This window comes from Centruroides sculpturatus, unplaced genomic scaffold (assembly GCF_000671375.1).
Source record: "Centruroides sculpturatus isolate CEXI.00-Female unplaced genomic scaffold, Cexi_2.0 scaffold5, whole genome shotgun sequence".
In the NCBI taxonomy this organism is placed as follows: Eukaryota; Metazoa; Arthropoda; class Arachnida; order Scorpiones; family Buthidae; genus Centruroides; species Centruroides sculpturatus.
The window spans coordinates 1862221-1882626 of record NW_019384397.1 but is presented as its reverse complement, the minus strand read 5'-3'; the positions used below and the strand labels follow the sequence as shown (position 1 = coordinate 1882626).

Below are 20406 nucleotides of genomic sequence, written 5' to 3'. Positions count from 1 at the left end.
AAAATGAATTTCGTTTTGTCTAGTTAAAACTAGAATTTACTGCTAGTCAAAAATGAATTTGAGTTAAAACTAGTTTCAACTAGACAAAACGGGTTTTAACAAAGACATTCAGTATAAACTAGTTTCAACTAGTTAAAACGCGTTCTAACTAAAAACGGGTTTTGACTGTAACATATATATATATAAGCCTACAAATTCATAAAAACAATGAAAAATCATTAACTTTTTAAGCTTTTTAATAATGTAATTATTAAAAAGTCATTATTGTTTACGTGATTTAATTAAAAATTTTTCATGCCGAATAATACAAATTATACCAATAGTACAAATTGATAGATGTTTGAAATCAATACTGAATAAAACTGTTTTTTTAAAAAAAAAACGCTTCCATTTTGTTACGAAATCTGTTTAATTAAACATCATTTTAGAAGTTTCTACAGACAGTTATAAATTAATAATGACCAGACGTCCCGAATTAGTCAGGACAGTCCCGCTTTTGGTCTATTTCATAATTATTCAAAAATTGTAAGTCTAAGTCAAAAATGAATCGTAGCGTAAAAATTTTAATATCCAATTGTGCGGATCGGTTATAAAAGGGATTTGATAATTTTTGTTAATTAAATGAGTTAAAATTTAATTAATTGTTTGTTGTCGTTATGGATCATTATTTTGTAAAGAAAAATCTGTGGATAAGTAAAATGTTCATTGGTTGTTCGTAGCATCTGTCATCGTTGATGCCAGAAAGCTAGAAAACGCGATCGTCGAACGGAATCTATCACAACTCCTCAGACACCACGTTCAAACGCCCAGTCTAACGCCCACTTTTTACATTTCAGATTCTGGTCACTTTAGTTATGAACAAAGCTTCGTCGTCATCACAATCGCCATCCATGTTGGCCGACTCTTGTAATTTAGGTTAAAATAAATTAAAAACAAATATCTTTTAACTCGAAAAATAATTTAATTCATGCATGTCATGTTTGTTTAAAGCCAAATTATATCCGTAATAGTTTGGATTATTTTTTTGTTTACTGAATTAACACAAAAATTTGAATCGCATGATAAATATTACAAAAACACTGAAATAGATTAAATTTTTATTGCTTTAAAACAAAACATGTTTATCGTAATTTGATAAACCGTATGGCTGTTACAGGATGTACAGTTAAAGTATTAAGCTGTATTCTCTATTAAAATATTGAAAAATAAACTTAAACTTGAAACAAAATAAAGTGTTTAGTTTTTATTTCATTTGTTATCGTATACAGATAGGAATGACCCTAAAGAGTTATTTACTGACAAGTGAGAGGACATATCATTAATCTTAATTCGTTTATATTTTATGAATTCCAGAAATCTTTTCGCAATACAAACAAATAAGTCTTGCAGTGATTGTTTTGATGAAAACAACTCTGAAAAAACAGTAGGACTACATAATGTTCCTTTGATACTGTACATATTGCAATGCATAAGTTACTATCGATAATTACACGTTTGGGATTTTAAAATTTCACCGTACATCACATTAAACAGAATTTTACATCCTATATTCTTTTTGTTAAACTGAAATTGTGTAAATCGAGTATTGACTATAATAAAACGACATCGATCCCTAGCCTTAAAAGTGGAACCCCGCTTTATATTATCTGTTCCAGATATCCATTGTGACGTGAAAATATCGTAATGCAAGCTCAAAAATATATTTGTTTACTAATTCGTTCTAAAGTCTTGAAAGTTGAAATGTTTGTCACTGTGCCTAATTTTCCTTCTATATACAGTAAGGTGATTTTTAGAATAGAAATAATTTCATATAGAATATTAAATAAGTAGATATTAAAACATGATAAAAGTATAAAATAAGATCGAAAGTGATTTTATTATTTGTTATTTAGCTTTTAAACAAAACAGATTATATAAAAATTAATGCATATTACCCAAAACTTCACTAGCATTCTAATTGCTTTTTTGAGTAGACAAACCCATTCATGTTTACTTACATGGTTCGATTTGGTAAGATAATGCTAAAATTGTTATTTACGGTGCACTGAAACCTTATTTTGTTACATTTCTGTGTAATAAAGTTGTCTTTATGACTAGTTAAACATACAATCGAGTTTACAATTGTTAAGAAGAATGTCCGTAAATATATTTTGCATTAAAGTCATCAGCATTAATCATCAAAATGAATTACAAGTAAGAAATGGGAGTATGTTTGGTATTAGCTTATCAGGCTATCTTTTTTAATGCTCTTTTTTACGCATTAAATTGAACGTATTTATTAGACTTCAGGTGATTTATTGAAAGTAGAGATTTTAAGATTTCAACGAATCTGATTGCTGTTTTCTGTATATGGATGTACCATTTCCTCTTATTTTTTAATGCTGATTTTTTTTTTCAGAAAATGCTTTAATATGTTAAATTTTAAAAGCCCGGCGTTAAAATTGGGTAAATACTTTGAAGTTAAATTGATAAAACTTAAACAGTCCATTGAAAGTTTTTTGTTGAAGTGAAATATTTAGCTTAACAATTCATTACAAAAAACATCTGTTTTAAATTTAAATAGTTTTTAATTAATATTCTTGAAGATATCTAGCAACATAAATACACTACGTGCCCAATTGAAAAGCTGTTAACATTATAACTTTGCTAGTATTTAATAAGTTTACAAAGATTATGTAAAATGCTATTCAGTATCTTGTAGTATAGAATGTTGTGTAATATTTATAAACACTTGTAAAAATAATTGAATTTGCTTTACGCTCTTTAATGTTGACAAGCACAGAGTTTTAAATTCATTTTTTACGTAATTAATTAATTAAATTAGAATTACAGGATAAAAAAGTAAGTTTAAAATTTAAAACAATTATGCACTCTTCTCTGGTTCACATTATTTTTTACGAAATTATTTTATAAATAACGTACAATAACTAGATTAATTACTCTACTTGAGTGGTTTATGAAGATACAGATTTCCTAATTCATTTTCTAATCGTGTTCGAAAAAACTAGCATTGTAGGATTAAATAAAAATATATTTAAACTTTTTAATGCTGGTAATCGAAAATCAATTTACGTTGTTGATAAGTACAAATCGCGATAGTCACTCAGAAGTTAGTGACATTTTAAATACTATATAAATTTGGTTGTAATTTTACAGTACATTAAGCCAATCGTATTTATATAGGATGACACTCATTAATATCAATGAAATAAATACTTTGACAGCTTTGCTTTAATTGTAATTAGTGTTATCTTTATTTATTGAGAATTAATATTTTACGTATACAGTATAAAAGTTGATTAAATTTAGTTTCCTTTAATAATTTTGAAGCTTTTTGAAACAGCAAATGATTTTATCACTTCTTTATTATTACTAGTATGATTATCATCATCATATCAAAATTAAATGTCCTTTGAATATTTTTTCCTTTAAATATAAGTGTTAGTTATTTATTTATCTTACATCTGGTTTTGATAGAAGTTATATTTAATTCTTAAGTTTTCAAGTTACTAATTTTGTGATGTAAAGATATACACCAATATAATTCTGTTTATTTTCAGATTTATATAGGCCTATATATACCTACATTCTACACATACTATAGTTCCATGTTTAATTTAACAAGAAGAAATAATTTGATATATCGTAATTTTTTATTTAGTATCAAGTAATTAGTGTTACAATTTATTTTACATTCTAAATACATCAACTGCAGAATGATTTTCTAAATTTTTATAAAATGAAATTGTAGGGGGGGAAACAGATACAGTACTTATAAATAGATCATCTCACTATAATGTATATAAAAAAAAACAATATACAGTATTAATTGAAATTTATTTTCAAACGATTAGTAAATAAGTAATTTTTTTTTGTTCAATAATTTTGATTACTGTAAAAGTCTTTCCTTGTAAAAACAATATGAAGAGGGAAAATGCTCCAACGTATTTGTCCTTCAACATTATTACTGCAATTTACAGTATATAAAAACAATTTAGTGAGTCGTAGATTAGTTACTGTATCAGAAATGCTTTTCACTTGAGAAGTAAAATAGCTGATTAAATCTAATTTTTCTCTTCTAAATCACATCAGGAATTAATAAGTAGATTAGTAATAAATTTTAAAATCATATAACGATTTCATTGACTTCATATAAATCAGTATTTTTTATGCATGCGCATATTCACATTTAAAATGTAAGTAACATTAAATTATTAGAATATTTTAAATATATTGGTTCACTGAATTGTCTACGGATATTTGATTATATAGTAAAATCGCTAAGACAAACTGCATTAACTCGAATCTAAAATACAACGTTTTATTAATGTGAATGCAATCCGTGGAGCATACAACTAAACTGAGAAAGCTTCTTAGAAGACGGATTAATGATGCACAAATCCAAATTTGTTAATAGCTTCTTTCTATTCTTATTTACTTATTTATTTTGCAGTTTTGCGGGATATTCCGTTTTTTTTTTTGTTTTTTTTTGTTTTTTCCCCCCTCCAATCCTCTCAATTTTGTAATCATTCTGTGAACAGATTATTGAAAAACTGCTTGATGATAAAAATTTGAGAAAATTGGATATTAAACTCATTAACACTAGCCCGAAGTCGGGAAAAGAAATTAAAAATGGGGAAAAAGATAAATTAAATAAAGTTTAACAGCAAACTGTAAATGTATATTTGAGATTTAAAATGTTTGGAAAATTGTAAGAAAATCTTTTTTATATATTATTAAAATATATATATATAAATGCTACAAAATAATTTAGTAATATAACATTATTTAGACTAATTAAATAAATAATTTAACTATAAAGATAAATTATTAATTTGAATATGCCATGCAAGGGAAATTGTACGGCTAAAATAGATTTTTCTCATATTTCAGAAGCGGAATTTTTAGAAATTATTGATCTAATTCCATTTTACAAAACTGTTTTCGTTTAATGTAATTATTAGTAAGTTACACAAGTAAAAATAGCCACTATAAAATAAAGTTTCTTTATTCTTTCTCCATTTGAAAAACAATATATTACTTCTGCATTAAATTAAATACAATACAGGTAGCCCCCGTATAACACGGTAGTTACGTTCCAAAAAATTGCCGTGTTATGCGAATCCGTGTTATACGAAACAAAGAACTAATACGAAAAGGAGGGTTAGGTTCCAAAAATTAAAAAACAATGTTAGTATATTTTCATAATTAAGATAAATATCTTCATTAAAATTTTTTAAGTGATACATATTAATATAAATTAAACAATGTTTTCTTCGTCATCACTAAAAACACTATTAATTAACNGAGGAAAAACGTAATATTAATACATTATTATAATAACTATTTATTTATATTCATAATGTAGATTATAAATTTATTATTTTTATTTCCTTTGGAGTAAAAACACATCTAAAATTCCTGCCTCTAAATATATTCGCTGTGGGAGACCAGTGAGTTACTAGCTCTACGTAACTTACTTCGGTATTGCGTGACATGTGTAGTAAACACTTTTCATTGGCAAATGTTCAAAGTAAGATATTTTTAAACTTTTTATCGATTTGTATTGTATCAGGTTTGATTCAGCTAAGTACATTCATCGAAAAATTCTATAAATCGAATTGATTTAAAGACGATAGTAGTAATGTAATGTTTGTTATTTTATTTAATCTATTTGAGATTAAATAGAATAACAATAAAGCTATTTTAGAATATAGTTTCCAATGACAGTTCTTTAATGTATTCTATGTGTTGTTTGGACTTTTATTTACGGGTGCGAAAAATTGACACGTAAACACGTGATTGTTTTGTTTTGAAACTTCGCGACGCAGTAGACACAGGTGGGTAACTTTAAAAACAACTCCATTCTTATCGCGAAAGAAGTCTAAGAAAGTTGATTGTACTTAGTATTATATTTCATTGCTGTCTTAATGTTAGTACTGTATTTTATTCTTTAAGGTATTCTGAAATTTTATTTTTCGATATTTTCATTATAGTAAACTACGTATATGTCAGCATAAAATTTATTATTGTATATTTTTACCAAAAAATTTCTGATAAAATAATTTAAACAATTTTTATCATTAGTACCATACTTTAAAATTTGAATTTTCTTGGAATAACATATAGGAGGTATGAAATTTTTGAAAATTGCAATACTATAATGCTTTGATATAAACTAGATCTGTATATTTTGTTTTTTATATTCTTAATGATATATCGACTTTGTTTCATGACAAGTTAACGATTTTTTTAGTATAACTTGTGTGTATGTCATTAACACAAAAGCCACCAGGGCCATGTGTTCAGTGCTTGTCATTGTTTGTTATGTGAATTTCAAACTGTAGTGAATATTTTCAAGTTTAAATTTTAAACTGATATTATTGTTGTTTTATAAATCTTAAAATTATAAATGAAAATGTTGAACATTATTTTGTATAAATTGCAGTGTTCTTCTAATAATAATTTTAAAATCATATCATATTTTTGAAGGTTTATGTTTAATTATCACATGCTGTTTCAAGTGTTAATAAATTTCCATTATGAAAGATTGTGAGATTTATTATGAGATTTTCTATTATACAAAAAGAAAAACAAAAATAACAAACATGTCTTAACCTAGAAATACTCATATTCAGAAATTGAAATGTTTTATTTTGTTTTGACTTTTGAGTCAGAACAAAATAAAATGATAATTAAATGATAATTAAAATACATTAAATAATATAATTTTTTATTATGCATTTGTATAGTGTTACAAGTTTCAAGATATGATGATTTTTGTCCTTTTTCCTGAGATTGTGAAACAAAAACAGATAACAGAAGACTGAAAGCTGTAAAGTAACTTTGCTATTGATTATGACTGTGTTTAACTTACGTCTGATCAAAGTAAAATTTTTCAGTCTCATTTTGCTTTGTGTAAGAGTGACTATAGTTTCATCATCATTTTTGTCATTATTATTGTTATTACTATAAGTAGCATTGGTATATTAAAAACAGCTGTCACAATTGTTTCGTAACAGCCCTATTCAATTGATAATGTCATGGCTTGATATTGACATCTGAAGAGCTACTTGAGTTTTTATTTTCAGTCAATAGCCAGTCACTAATTACTAGCACTAATTTTTCATTACAGTCGACCCCCCTATAACACTGTTGATTTTTCCGTTTTATACGAATTCCATGTTGTACGAGTTACTTAGATTTTACAAATACGTGAGCCATTCACAGCCTGGTACACGTATTTGTAAAATATAAGTGACTCGTACAACATGAAATTCATATAAAACGGAAAAATCAACAGTGTTATAGGGGGGTCGACTGTACCAAAGAATTATATTTGTTGCTTTTGTATGGAATGGCACAAGAAATAAAAGAATAACTACAATATACAATTTAACAAAAAATTTCTTAAATAGGAAAAAATACTCTAAATATTTCTAATACCCAAAATATAATTTAGCAATATAAAATTTATATATCGTTTTAAAATGTTTTTAAAATCTGATTCCATATATTTGTACAGGATAATCCATTTGGATAGAGACAATTTGAAAGCTGTGTCATAATAAACACATTATTTATAAGAAGTTCAAATTCTGCCACAATAGCAAGATAAAACAAGAGTTTTATTGGTAGTTTTGTCACATGACAAAAAAGAAACTGGAGCAACACACAAATATATTCTTTGATATGCAAAGTTTGAGTTTGTATGGTTATTAAATATGAGTTTTGTCATGTTTGATTTTACGAAGGCACCTAAGTATGATTGCATAATATGTTGGTATTACACACTTGAAGAAATGAGATGAATTATGAAGTAACACTTTAATAATCATAAGCATGATCATGAGAAAGAAAGCCCTTTTTTCTGCTTCATTACTATATAGCCTAGGAAAAGACTGATGGTTGATTGCAGCAGAATCAACACCAAGGTCAATGCCATTTTCATTTTTGTGTCATTATAAAACTACTCAATATTTTACCTCACCATTGTGTCAGAATTTGAACTTCATACAACTAATGTGTTTATTATGACACAGCTTTAAAATTTCTTCTCTCAAATGGATTGCCTTGTATATGTTTTAAAAAATAGAAATAGAGAGAAATTGTAAACAAATTTCAGTATTCATGTAGGCCTATATTAAAATTTATCAAAAGCCAAAGCTTGAATTATAAAATATGCAGTACTAAATTGGTTAAATAGAATTTATGCAACAAATTCTTCATTTAATTTCAGTACATATATTAATATAAGACAGAGATAAGAATTAACAAAACAGTCAGAATATTTTAATTTTTAAACATTTAGAACAAATCTGACTCTTTAAATATTAAATAAATAAAAAGAACTCTTTTTCTTNAACTATAAAGATAAATTATTAATTTGAATATGCCATGCAAGGGAAATTGTACGGCTAAAATAGATTTTTCTCATATTTCAGAAGCGGAATTTTTAGAAATTATTGATCTAATTCCATTTTACAAAACTGTTTTCGTTTAATGTAATTATTAGTAAGTTACACAAGTAAAAATAGCCACTATAAAATAAAGTTTCTTTATTCTTTCTCCATTTGAAAAACAATATATTACTTCTGCATTAAATTAAATACAATACAGGTAGCCCCCGTATAACACGGTAGTTACGTTCCAAAAAATTGCCGTGTTATGCGAATCCGTGTTATACGAAACAAAGAACTAATACGAAAAGGAGGGTTAGGTTCCAAAAATTAAAAAAACATGTTAGTATATTTTCATAATTAAGATAAATATCTTCATTAAAATTTTTTAAGTGATACATATTAATATAAATTAAACAATGTTTTCTTCGTCATTACTAGAAACACTATTAGTTAATCGAGAGCATTTTCTTTTTGGCAAGTTATCCTTATCCTCTGAGCATTTTTCTGCATTATCTTCAGATCCATGCTTTACCTTTTGCAAAATGTATGTAATTTTAGATTGCTTGCTTGTAGTTAAAAGGTCTTTATAAATTTCCTTATATGGTGCTAAGCACTTATGAAGAATAAAGCAAGTATGGAATAAGGGAAAAACATTCGGCAACATCAGAAGCAGAAGCGGCGCGATCTGGCAACACTGAATCAAGTTTCGAGAAGGACCACGTGTATCGACAGAAGGCGAGAAGAGAAAATTTACGTACTTAAGTACTAATAGTTCAAGAAAATAATAATTTTCGTGAACTATTATTACTTAAGTATGTAAAAATTTATTACATTTCCTGTTGTTCGAGGGTTTTACCCAATTCTCGAACCGTGTCAGAGTGAATCCGTGCTATAAAAATACCGTGTTATACGGGGGATGGTACCAATTCTCGAACCGTGTTAGAGTGAATCCGTGCTATAAAAGTACCGTGTTATACGGGGGATGGTACCAATTCTCGAACCGTGTTAGAACGAATCCGTGCTATAGAAGTGCCGTGTTATACGGGGGTTACCTGTACTAATAAGCATTAATACATTGCTTATAAAATATATAATTTGTTACATAAATGTGTATGTGATGCATAAATCATTACTAAAGAAAAATCACTTCGATCGAAACTTAACATGATAGGATGTTCTCAATTTCTCAGATGGACATTTTAATTTAGCATAAACAATGTATCCTTTAACTGTATCTAGTAAATAAACTTAACGGTATAAATATAAAAAAAAAAGTTATGAATTGCCCATAAAATATTTTTTCAAAAAATATTGGGAGTTGAATGGAATCTGTTGCAAACTTTTTTAACCTAAAATAAATTTTGAAGATTTTTTACGGTGGGTTTTTAAAATAATAAACTCAAAAACAAAACAAAGTAAAAAAATCGTGTTATAAGAAATTAAGTTTTAAAAAACTTAATTTCTTATAACACGATAGACCTGTATGTGTGATAAAAAAATATAATAGCAAAATACTGGAAAATTACGGTAATTCCGTGTTTCCGACTTATTTCAATTAATCGTTTCTCGATATTTACAATAATTTTGAATTCTTGAAGTTAATGTGCAAGTTTTTTTTTCTTTTGAATACAGTTATGCATACTTATTATTAATTTAAACATAATTTTCGTAATTTAAAAACTAAAAGCATAGAATTATCTTCTTTTGTTAGCACTATTATTCAAAGAGAGAACAGTAAATTTCATTGATAGATACATCAGAGATATTGTCAATGCGATAGTTTTATTTTTACGTTATATTTTATAAATTTAGATCACATTTCAAATTATAACTTGTAGTACTGTATCTTATATGCAGGATCCAAATAATTTTGGAGCTTGATGTAAGCCTAAGAACAGCAACGATTCATTTATATTTTTATATTAAGCAATATTGCTTTTTTAGTATCACTTTCAATTTAGTGCCAGAGACTGTTGCCTCTTTGCCTCATCTATCAGCACCACCCTATTTAACGTATATGCAGTATTGTAGATTAAAAATTAGTAATCATTTTCATTTAAGTAGATATATCATGCTCCTTATGGCAAATCTTAAATTTATCTATAGGACGCAAATATATGTAGCAACATTTCTAAATTTATTTGTGATATACAGTAATTTCTTATCCATTAAAATGTATAATTATAAACTAGCAAAACTAAAATCGAATATATTTTTCACAGTTTCTTGTTATTTCAATAATACAAAAATTTAAATTCATTATTAAGCTTTCCGTGTATTAATTGACTATGTTGATTTTTCCGCTACGGACAGATGAACATAGTCTACTATTCTACTTTAATATCAATCATGAGAAATAAGATACGAACTATCGATCTGAAAATCCCGATTGAATCTCTTGATGATCTCAGTGGCACAAATCGTTACAGCGCGAAATTTGAAGGACGAGCAATATATTTCAAATAACCTGATTATATAACAATTGAACGAATAATAATAATAATGTCTGCTAGTAGTTTGGATTAGAAGTAGGATTGTGCTTCCGTCAGAAGAATTTGGGTTCGTGGCATATGTCTACCCGTTCTATACACGTTCTTACCTTACACATTCTTTCATTCCCATATTGTATATGCGGTAAGGGAGTAAAATATAAAGAGAAATGTAACATTGAACAGTGAAATGCATGAAGATAAAACGGTAAATCATGAATAAATAATATATTGAGTTTTTACTATGAAATATTTCTACAGATACTTCTCTCATTTTTCCTAGAATGATTAGATGAGTTTAAACTTTCTAATTTTTTGTGGGTGATTGTTTTACATGCAATTCTGGTTAATATACTTGAGCATCTCCAATTTTAGAATCTTAAAGTTGAAAATCGTTCCGCGCTATTTTTGATCGAGTACTATAACTGGCTGGCAGTTCATCACCGTTATTGATGTACAGCATATAAAAAGTAACGGAGCGTCATAGTAGACCGAGCGAACAACACCGAGGACAAATCGACCGACTAAAACGATTGTAACGACTCGTACATAGCTTACGAAAGCAGTTTGCCATTTAGCTGAAATGGGTTTGTTTTGAATGTTACTGAACAATGGAAGAGAAATAATTTGGCATTTGCTTTGACAATAATGATTTATACATTTTTCATTGTATTAAATTTATGATAAATTATGTAAAACTTCAACTCACATAAAACATAATGAGTATAAAGTATAAAATGTTTTTTGATAGTTGCGTGAAAAGGAGAACGAATTCGATCCTTCATAATCAGGTTAATGAAGAAAAATTTCATACTTGCATACTTCGTACTCGTTTATATCCTTGTCCAATTTGCACAATCTAGCATAATGCAGTTATTGAAACTACTGGGCATGGTTAAAAATTAAGACAGCATAAGCACAATTATTTCAGATATTACAGGTTCTGACAAAGAATTTTCAGAGTCCTATCACAAATAGGCTACATGTTGATTATGACAATCTGTGACGTGCCATAATAAGCAAAAATGTAAACTAATAAGCAGGCTTAAAATTAATAAATACAAATGTATTCTGACAGTTTATGGGTTAATAATTATACTTTCTATTTGTAAAATTTCCTCAACTTTAACACAAAATAAGAAAAAAGTGAACTTTTAAGAAATTTGCGGGATTTCTCGGGTTAAAAAACAGTCGGGATCCCGTTGGTGAAACCCTAAACTGTAATATGCATATTGCATGTAATCTGCACATTAACTTAATCAAATAATAAAGACATTTAGAATTATTCTCTCTCAACTATTTTTGCGTAATGAATCTTAACTGTCTTGTAGGCATTAAGAGGGTCTTTTTTCCCACGCCTGTCATGGATTCGCCCAGGTTCACCGAGACAGACAGTATAAGAAAAAATATTTGGGATGTCGACCAGATTAGAGTCCGGAGTTTCTAGAACGATAGGCTTAGTTGCCTACCTCGTAAAGATTTCAGTAGTCGAAATCATTTTGTATTCGACTATATATGTATAATTATAGTGTTATATATAAAAAATTGTGTGTTGTATAAAAAGTAAAATTAGTGTATATGTATACACAATGAAATATCTCTTAATGGACTCCTCTCTAAAGCAGACACATCTCCATAACAGATAATTTTCACGGTCTAGTGTAAAAAGTATTTAACTTCATTACAATTGACCTTTCTTAAGTGGGCACCCCTCATTTCTGACATGGACACATGAAATGCACTATGTCGAGTTCTCTTAACGGTCACAGTAGATTCTTATTAATTAAACCGACTTTTTTGTTTGGAGTTTCTGTGATGCATTCGAATCGATTCCAAAAATTTAATACTGTATTCTCTGTTGAATTATTAAAATCGATTTCATTTCCCTGCATAATTTTACAGTATTATGACTGTTATACGGTTTCTATGTTGGGTTGAACATAGCAGTTCGCTTAAGGTTTCTATTTACATTAGTCCGTAGCAACCATGTGTAACTTGCGAATATAATTAACATAGTCTAAAGAACGTCTTTCAATACACTAATATCACATTGATGAGATTGGCCAAAAACAGTTCTGTGGACAGTCATATCTGTTGTCTTGCGTCCTTTTCATATTTCTCTTTTTCACATTCTCGCGTCGCTTATGACGGATTGAAATTTTTGTAATCTAATTGCTAAACATCTATAGAGACGGTTGCATTTGTCGGTCAGACACGTCACTAGCAAGGAATCGTACTTTCGTGTAAAATAACGGCCCTACTCTGGATTGGTCTCCAAACAGGCCCGTTCGCCTTTAAACAGCTAATGCAACTCAATGTCTTTCAAGCCATTTCACAATTTCCACGCACTGGTGCTTCCATCATCAAAACGAGAGTTTTTTCTTTAAAACTTTTAGATTTCCTTCCAGCAATAAGAAGGGAATGCTTAGAATTTCGCGGTATTGTGAATGACATGGAGATAATACAGTCTCGCGGATACTGTAGGATTTATCATCACTGCAAACTATTACGTCGATATAGTTTCTGACATTCCAATCCTTCAGTTACTTTCTGAGATTCAAGAGAGGAAGAATAAAGATGCCGACGACGATTGCGAGGCTTTATAGCCCAAATGACATCTGCTATAGAGTCATTTGACCGGCCGTGGACTACGTGAACGAATTCAATCAGCATTGTATAACAGAAAAGATGCAGACTGAACAGAACTAGGACAAGATTTAATTATGCATAGTGAGATTATGCAGGGTGCTACAACCAGTTATAAAAACACAAACATATTATTTTTTTTTTTATAAAATTCAGTTAACCCTATTGTCACTGTAATGTGTCGTATTACTATTTTTTGTATTTGGTGTATTATAAATTATTAAATAAAAATAACGCAACCTAAACTCAAATACAGTAGTTCCTTTAATTTTCATGAAACGTTTCTTAAGCAATCACCTCTCTAAAACGGATAGTTTTTACGGGCCTGTAAGTGTTCATTATAGAGAGGTTTCATTTTATGTAGTAATAGTAATATATAACATTAAAATGTTGTATGTAATTATTACATATTATATATTACATTACACAAAACAGCAAAAATAATGAAATTCAGATATCTTTGAATTTTATATATATTTATTTTGTAGTAAAATATTTGTTTTTACCAAATAAAATATATTTTTTTAAATAACAAGTGTCAATTAGGATCAATGATCAATATTACCTTATACAGTATTATAAATTCTTCAGGAATTCCATATAGCAAGTGTAGTGAATTGAAGTTTTCAGAATGTAAATTATTTTTATTTCCTCAAATATACATATACCAAATAAGGGACTGCCGTTTAATTACGTGTACAGTTTAATGGAGAGAGGAGTCGCATAAAGTTCATCATTATATATTATGAGGCGGAAACCGGAGGTTGAGGCATTGTCTGCGTGGCCGTTTTTTTACTGGTGTTAGTGATATACGAATTCATTCCTGTAAGCCTAGCTATTAGTCATATGAATAAACTATCAGGAAATATTTACAAAACTTTTTAAAGTCAATTTTTAATATCAGGGGTCCATGAACTATTACACACGTAATTAAAAGGCAGAAGGAAGTCAAAAGTGGCTCAAAATCGCTGCACGTGATCAATGGACTTCCTCTAATTTAAGAAAACCTTCCTTTTTTTAATTAAATCATCAATAGAATTTCGGTAATTTATAAGGAAATCTTTTAATTTACGAAATATTTTCAGATAAATTTAATTTTTAAAAACAAATGTAAAATGATTTTCTGGATTATCTATTCTACTAGTATAAGTATGCATTGTACGGTACAATATATAGAACCTTACTAAAATATCTGTTATTGAATTTCATATAATCTAGTGTTGTGTTGTAAAATTCCGAAATGACAATTTAAATGTATGAAATGTAAAATAATTTTACGAAGCAAAAAATATTTTTGGAAAGACATAACGGGAAGGGCAAAGAAGGGTATATATATGCTCCAGGCAATAAAGCAGAAAGGGTTCCTTCCCTCTTTTAATAGATAGCAGATATTTAAAAACGAAAAAATTATCAAAGTAAAAGTTAAATGTTATACTAATATTAATATTGAAAATGTTAAAAATCCGCAGTTTTATTTATCATCAGTGCATGCATTTTAAAACATACATAACTTTATATTGCTCTAAGCATCGCAAACCACGGCATGCCTTCTGTATTTGTGAGTTGTTTTTAGGAAAAAATTGCGCTGTTGTAATAAAATATATATATAATTATACATATAAACAATATCGTGTTTAAATTAGATTCAGAGTTGCATATTGAATTTTGAGTACTAATAAATGTCTTGTTTATTATATTTTTGCTACGTTCAGTTTCGACCGACTGACAAGGTCGATCGAGGTCAGAGGCATTTCTTTGTTAGCTATCTCGACATTCATATTGTCAGTTTCGGTTAATGAACTATCAAGGTCCAGAGTAGCTGGGAAACAAAACAAAGTTTATAATTCATTATCACATATCCTGCCAATCAGGGTAATTATAGATATCATTAGTTACACTAGCATGTGGAGAGACGGAGGTGAGTAGCATGTGTCAAATAATATTTGCTCTGTTTTTGATAAATATAAACGAAAGTGCATAAAGTTTAAGCAATGCTTTAAATTATATTTGTTGCTAGGAATAATAATAATAATAATAATAATAATAATGTACTCTTATTATTATAAGATCTCAACATTAATTTGTCATGTATTGACGTTTTAAATAAATTCTGATTTTTTTTATTTTTGCTAAATGATAATTGCAGAGTAGAAAGAAAATGCATTAAAACGTTTAAAAAGGTTAATATCTAATCAAAAATATATTAGTTAATTAAAATTGTAATAAGAATTTTTGGAATAATTGCATATTTGGGTACATAAATGAAATTGTGTATGTATTGTTATATTAAAAATATGTACACATATATATAATACAATATATAAACGTGTATAAATTGATGTTAAAAAATTATTCTTGTAATTTAAAAAAACTCATATTTGTTCGTGTTTTATTATTTGATAAAATAGAAATACGCTTTAAAATCAAGGGTTTAGTTGAAATTATGCCTAGGTGAGTTTAATGGTGTTTTTTTTTTATTTTGGTAAAGGATTTATTTTTATTATACTGCCTAAATTGTATTTTATCGACTCATTGCCATGACAACGGCATGCTATTTATTCAACGTCATCTAAATTCATAATCGATCGAAAAATTACTAAAATCTGTTAATTTTGTTCAATTACATTCATGAATAACATACCGATATCAATAATGATGACAAAAAGATAGGTATATTTTAAACATCTTCAATCTTAATAATACAAGTATTTTTCCTTATATTTAAGGATAAAACTATAAAAGTTTTTTAAGCAAGTTTGAAACTTCTAATGATGATATTTCGTATTATTTTTAAACGAGAATGGTATTTAGCAATCAGTTGTTTATAAAAAGAAAATGTCATGGGTGGTATAAAGCAGGATTTTTTTAAACGTTTATTTCACAATTGTATAAAACATTACAAAATCGATTTTTAAATGTAATCACAATAAAAATATTTTATTTTATATTCTTACAGGAAAATATTTCAAAATTTATGTAAGGATTTCCAAGGTATGCACGTTGATCGTTTTGGAACTTTTTTAAAATGTAATTTCCCTTTAATTATATATTTTCAAGTTTGTTAAAGGAAATTTTATTATAGAAAAATTCAATTCGTTCCCTTTTTATGCATTCTCGATACATGAAAAAATCTGAAGTCATCAAAGTAAATTATAAGTATCGTTCTTGCACGCAATTAATTTAACAGCGGAGTACACTTTTGAATCGTTTAAAATAGGTTCTACAACTGTTTACGCCAAGTTTAGAATTTAATGTCTGCCAAAACTTTTTATAAAATAATAATAAAAAATAATAGGACATTATGATAAATTTATTTTCTGCTCACGTTTTAAATATAAACAGAGTACTTAAGGTAGTCCGTTTATGTATACTCGTAGTTGTTTGTTATGCTAATGACTACGTAGGATATATCGAATATATATATTTAAAAATAACAGAACTGTATCAAATTTTAATTCAACATACAACTTAATTATTGAAATATGAAGTTATTTTTAATACATGATATTTTTAAATTTTATAATAAGTATAAAACAATTATATATATTATCTACATTACATGAACTTGTTTTCATTGATCCACTCTAGCTGTAAATTCAATACTTTTTTTTCAATGTTTTACATATTTTCAAACATTTCTAAAGAATTTCAATCGTTGTTTCTTAAGAAATTAATTAATTTATAGGCCTAATTTATATAAAAACAATTTTTATTTCGCGAATTTATTTCTGTTATCTTCGAAAATTGGGTTCTTTTTATTACACTTTTACACGATTTCTTCAAACAATTTTTCTAAGCTGTAAATTATTTCTAAAATAGATCAGCTTATTATTTTTTGAGTCAATTGTAACATTAAAATTATCGTAAATTAATAATTGCAAATTGTCTCCTCATTAATTTAGCATTAAAACTTTTTGCTATAATAGTTTTTTTAATTTAGGATCATAGAAAGATTAAATGAATTCTGAATAAATAAGGCTGTTTAAATATATATATATATAATATCGATATATTTTGTTCGATATCGTTCAATACGTTTAGATATATTTTTTCTTTTTTTTTTAGCCTTGACTAATGGGATTCGGATACGACGTTAAGTATCACTAATGACTGAACTTATGCAAGACTTCGTTTTCCTTGTAAATTTAGAGGTTATTAAAAGTATAATCTATTGTTTGTTTTAATCATTTTAAAAATGTGTAGAGTATATTATACTGTTAAAGGTTTATTTTGAAAACTTTTAAAGTACTCTTGAAACTTTAAATTACAATTTAATTACACTATGAAAATCAATATAATTATTTCCTGAATTACATGATAAATTTTCTGGATTTGTTTCAAATCGTTGTTTTATCGCTTGGCTGCTAGTAGCAAAATTAATTTGGGGAGAATTTCATTTTAAATATTCACCTGCTTCCGTTTAATGAAGATGTACTGTACATTGCGGAATTTCAATATAACGCATTATACTAATCTGTACCTAAACTTTTAGCAGTATGAAGTTTCGCAATAACGAATAAATGTGTGTATAATGTCATTTATTTCATATTTTAGCGATTTCAGATAGACACGATACTACAAATTTCCCATAAGAAATCATTAATACAATTAATAAAAATGTATTTATTATTAAATTTTATGCATCGATTTATCAATGCGTAAAAATTCTATATGCGTAATCAATTTTTCTATTTATATTGTTTTTGTGATTGATTTTCACATTTATGCGCTAGTTTGATGAAGATTTGTGTCTGAGAATACGTTATTATTTTCAAAATTCCTGAAAATACTTACCAAGTTCCATCTAATGAACGAATTTCGAAGAAAAGATTACGTTACTGTAGGGGATTAGTATATTCGAACTGTGAATTTAGGATATAAAAATTTAAGTTAAATCTTATTTATTACCGTAATTGTTTTCCAAGAAATTTCTGCAAAACTTTATTAAGCCTTTATTAGAGCTTTCCAGACGTTGAGTGTATCTCGGGCCATTTACCATTGAAAGCCCCCCCCCCGATGTATTCAAAACAAAACAGTTTTAAGAAATTGTGTTATACTTTTTAAACAAAATTTAATAAAGAATAGAAATTTTTCTTATAAATAACTGGCAATAAATGTTTTTATTTCCCCGTAAATATGAAGCCTAAGCCAAATGGCCCTTACTGACTTCCCGTAAGAGGCGTAATCTTTCTTGATTCAGTTACAATCTTCTGTATTGTGTAAACCTAGATTCCTATTAATATCATCTATAATTAATTAAATTTTAGAATTAGTAACATAAAATTTTAACATACATAACATAATAAAACTTTACTAAATTAATCAAAATTTATTTATTTATCTAACTCTAATTTTAAATGTTTTCTTCATAAATACAATAATGTTGGAAATTTGAATGATTGTTGTTTAATAATTTTAGAATTAAGTGCATAGTGAAATATATAATTTAAAAGATTAGGACAAATGAATTTAACTTTTTAAAATATTTATACTTTAAAAATTTTAGATTATTTTAATAAATTTTTATTAAAATATTCATATCATTTCTGAATAAACATGAATAAAATATAACAATTAATAATTAAATTTTTTAATAATGATTATAAAAATTAAATATAATCGAATCTCAATAACGGCCCTCTCTAAAGAGCGCCAATTTTTTCAGAATTTTTTTGAACAAAAATGCATACAAAATAATCCTCAAATAAACGGCTACTGCTTTATCTTCCTGTCAGTGGCCGTTGTTTACTGGTTTGACTGTATTTTTAAATATTTATTTTACATATCAATATGAAGATGACGTAATTTTTTTAAATCTCAAAATAATATAATTTATAATGAAACTCTGTATTGTATGACAAGAATGGAATTCTATTAAGATGCTGTTTTAAATGCGTAATTATAGGAAAGTAATTGTTCGATACTTGTATTAAAATCGTCCTTGAAATAATAATATCTACATTAATGAGATTTTTTTTGGTAGTTGATAAATTGTTATTACATTGTTAATTCCAATTTTCGTAATTTCCTTTATTATTTGACAAGAAAAAAGAAAGTTTTATTAATATTTATCCGTTTCTTCTGGTTTAGATCAAAGTAATTGAGAAAGATCAGTATATGTTTGAAAAATTGTTATATTAATTGTATAATATAAATAAGTAAAACATTTATTGCAGAGATGGTTAACTTCTTCGGACTCAAGGGCTGCAATACACAATTTTTGAAGTGGCGAGGGGAGGACCGCAATTTGACATACTATGTGTGCAACTCCCATCTGCATTCTTTACAAAAATTACTAAATCAAGCTCTTTCCCATAACACTACGTTATAAGAAAACAAAATGTTGGGAAATTAATTTTAAAAAATTATTAATGATGATTGATGATTAAAGATAAAATACATTTTATCTTAAACTGCTAATGTAAACATTGGGCGCTCATGAGAACTAATCAGTTCTTGGAACTGGTTGTTTAATTTTTGTAACTGGTGCCAAGGCATTTGAGCAGTGCTGTACTTAACGCAATTATTGGAAAAAATGTGCTGAAATATGTCAGTATTGTTTGTCTTGTTGGGGACAGCCTGTTGGCTATGTCGCCGTATTGTATACAAGTGATCATTTTAAGAATACAGTAGAGCGTCGATTTTCCGAAAGTCAATCATCCGAAACGTCAATCATCCGAAAGAATTCCAGTCGGCAAATTTAAATTTTCGCCAGTGCTGTGGCGCTTCAATCTTTGGCTATGTCTTCGGCTACTCAAATATTTTACGTTTTTGATACTAAATTAACATCTGAAGTATAATTTTTTATTGTTTTTATATTTTTCAATATATTCATTTTGTTTGTACAAAATAAAAAAAAAATTTTTAAC

At 27.3% G+C, this 20406-nt stretch overlaps 1 protein-coding gene across 9 annotated transcripts in view; it reads left to right on the top strand.

Annotated features, from left to right (window-relative positions):
* The window catches only part of LOC111618480 (rho-related BTB domain-containing protein 1-like), a 153950-nt gene that overhangs the window by 38264 nt on the left and 95280 nt on the right, over positions 1-20406 (top strand). The window contains exons 1-2 of one of the 9 annotated variants that reach the window (XM_023360025.1): positions 5896-5958; positions 6088-6132. The exons of 2 other annotated variants lie outside the window; for them this stretch is intronic. The gene's annotated coding sequence lies outside the window, so the exon portion shown is untranslated. 6 more of the 9 variants (XM_023360028.1, XM_023360024.1, XM_023360027.1 and 3 more) reach the window with 6 other exon arrangements.